The sequence below is a fragment of the Pyxicephalus adspersus genome, chromosome Z (genome assembly GCF_032062135.1).
Source record: "Pyxicephalus adspersus chromosome Z, UCB_Pads_2.0, whole genome shotgun sequence".
Taxonomy (NCBI): Eukaryota; Metazoa; Chordata; class Amphibia; order Anura; family Pyxicephalidae; genus Pyxicephalus; species Pyxicephalus adspersus.
The window spans coordinates 27,502,467-27,505,991 of record NC_092871.1 but is presented as its reverse complement, the minus strand read 5'-3'; positions in this window follow the sequence as shown (position 1 = coordinate 27,505,991).

Below are 3,525 nucleotides of genomic sequence, written 5' to 3'. Positions count from 1 at the left end.
CGAAAAATACGGTACCAGCGTACTGGTGTTCCACACACATCTCAGAAGTTAAACAACTTGTGCTGCTGCCTCCAACAGTTTGCTGCTGCTGCTGACCTACGGTGGAGGACTCCCGGGGAGTATGCCATCTGCCAGATGCAGCAGGTCGCCCAACACCACTCCTTCTCCCGGGTCTACCTCTCATCTTTTACTTATTTGGGGAAAAATGCCCTTGTACCAAACGGTCTTCTTTGGTAAATAGGAACAGGTATCAAACAAGTGGCACTACAAGTAGCAGCAACCACAATTGTACCTTCAGTGCATGTGCAGTCAGTGAACAGTACCTAGGAGTGTAATACACATAATATAACTTACACTAAATGTGCTGACTGCTGACAATTTCACAAAACTGACTAGCTAGTATGTCATGTAAAAGTAAAGATGTCTGCCTAACCTATTCTACATACACAATATCCTATACTAAACAGTAGTACAGGATATATGCCCTATAAAACACAGAACTTTGCAGCTAACAATGAACTAAGAAGGCTCCTACACTGTCCACTAACCCCTCCCTCCTTCCATGTATATATATGCCTGTGCTGAGATTCCTCCTGATTGGCTGTTGGGCCTTGCTGTGCATCCTGGGAGCGAATCATTCCCAGGATGATTACTGCCTTACCGCCCCCTGCTTTTTCCCTCATTCGTTCGGCGAGAAGACGACCTCAAGGCGAATCACAAGGCCACTCTAGCTTATATGTTCAGTAAGCTAGAAAGGCCTGATTCACCGCGAGATCAAGATTACAAATCTTGCTTGCTCATCCCTAGTGAGAGTTTATAATTGTGTTTTTATTTGAAATAAAACACAGAACGAATCCTCCTGAATAAAAGAGGCTTTTCAGATGGACACTACTCAGTTGTATAGCTTAAAACTAAAAAAAAAAAAAAAAACATTGGATAATGAAAACTAAACAAAAAGATGAGTATACAAGGACACACACACACACAGCTAAATTGGGCATAGAAATAAATTTTTATTGGAAAGAGCAGATGTTTTCCTGACAACTGGCAACAAAGATAACTTGAGATTCTGTTCTTGAAACATTGTATGAACATATCAAAACTGTTATAGGGTGTGACAACAAAGTTTATTTTATTTTAATTTGCGGGATCTAATGCAGACTCTGGTCTAGACGTTAGATGGCATTTGGCAAACCAGTGTGATAAAATGACATATTTGTCTTCTAATAACATTAATGTGCACACCCTGCTGTAAACCTTTGCACTGTTCTTTTGTCTGTTCTGAGAAGGATCACTTACATTTGATTTGGACATTTCAGCATAACTCATTTATAGCTATGAATTGGAGGGAAGTGAGCCAATTTAGGACAAAAGGCTTCACAGCATAAAATGTGTGACTATTCACTTTAAATATCAAATCATGCTGATAAAATGAGTAAACAGGAATTTGCCTTTCACATAAAATATTTATGACACATTTCGTAAATCACTTAGTTCAGTTGTCACTATTGGGGAGACAGGGCCACTAGGAGGGCTACGGCTTGCACAGAAGTGGTGTGAGCCCTGAGAAGGACCAAGGCACACAGTATAAGCAGCAGCCAGGTCTTCTCCAGAGCCTCTAGTGGTGAGGATGTTGCGCTGCTGGTTACTGCCAGGTTGCAGTCCTAGGGCACAATATGGTCAGGTCACAAGCCAGGGGTCACATACCAGGGATCCAGGAAATAGACACCAGTGACACAGGCCACTGGAGGTATAGGGAACACAAGAGATACTGGAAGCAACAGGAGGCACAGGTGACATGGGGATAACCACAGACAGAGAGGAACACTGGAACAGAACAAGGGAACTGGCTGGGAAACAACAGACTGTGCAACAGTGGATTACACAGGAACTGGACAGGGGAAACACTGAATTAACCAACAGGTGTACAGGAAATGGTCCGCAGAAGTAGGGGCTCGGCACTAATGAAAACACGTTGCACTAACCCTGAGTGCTGTGTGTGAGCTAGCTAAATACCCAGGGGGGCTATTTCCTGATTGGCTGGAGGTATGGGTGAAAATGATAAAACTTGCAAGAGCAGGCATGCCCAGAGTCAGTACTGCCCACGTACGCAGGAGAGAGACGTCTGCACTTTCGCAAGGAAGAGTTAAATGTGATATCAGTAGTAATATTGTAATGTGAAGGGTTAGAAATTAGATTAGAGCCCAGCGGTAAAACCTGTTATCTGCTTGTTCATTTCTTTTAACGTATTCAACTCTGCAGCTATAACTAAAATCATAACTGGTGAAGGTCCTTGTTCATGTAATCCTTAATACAGAGTGACAATGTTAGTTGTGAGAGGTATGTATATCTAGAAGCAGCCTCAAAAAACATTACATAGAGGCACCATTAGTAAACCAGCCCCAAAAAAGTGAGCCTCAGGAGAAGAAGGATAAACAGAGTAGCATAGAATATAATACGATAAGTGTTTTCCACTGACACCAATATTTGCCTCCCAACCACTGGGCAACTTTGTTCTCTCACATCCCTAGCTATGCAATATTGCCCCCCCCCCCCCCCATCTCACTTAGCACTATCACCCAGTATTGGTACTAGCACTATTGTTCCTCTCCCATCTCCCTGCTCGGTATTTTTGCTGTCCCCAACCTCTGGTTAATGCTGCTTTTCTCCCCAACCTCCTGGTGGTCACCAACCAATAGCATCTTTTCCTCCAATTGACTACAACCCCATGCCTGCACAAACCATGGGCCTTTTTGTTCCCCACATCTCATCCTGCTCATTTTTGCTCTAAAGCAGTGATCGACAACCTTTTCGGTCTTGCGAACCACTAAAATTACTGTCTCCGGACCGCACATGCACAGGGAGCCAGGTGTCACTCAAATGGAAAGAAACCTCCCCCATAGTGACGTCATGATCCCAGAACCTTGCCCACTCTACCTTCGCAGATCTGATCACAAGATCTGAGACACAACCCTCCCACTTTCCTGAGCCTAGGATCTTTACAGGGGACATGGTACGTGGCTCTGGCCTGTGCTTCCCCCCAACAGGGTTCTTCTGCTGACCCCACCTGGGGGAGCACCGGCCAGAGCAGCAGACCATCAAAATTTTCTCACAGACTACCGGTTGGTGACCACTACCTTCATTCATTCTCTTTATACTACCACAGTACTATTTTGTCTAATTGTCTCAGAATTTAAAGTGTACCTAAACTCAGAATTTTCACTTTTATGTACGGTAAAAATTCTGTTTTTTTTTTTTTATTTTTTACGTTCAACACACATTTTTAAAAAACAAAAAAACAAAAAGGATGTGCAGCACCACCTCCTTAATTCTTGATCATCTAGGTGAATGAATGGGAGCACAAAGCCTCCAGGGATACCTACGTCAGGCATCCCCGGAGGCTCTTTGGTGCTCCGTCTGCGCTTGCCTGAGCACCTCAAAAAAAAAAAAGCTGATCTTGCGCATGCACAGTGAGATCAGCAAGATTTTTTCCCAAACTACATTACCTAAACTCGCGCCTGCGTC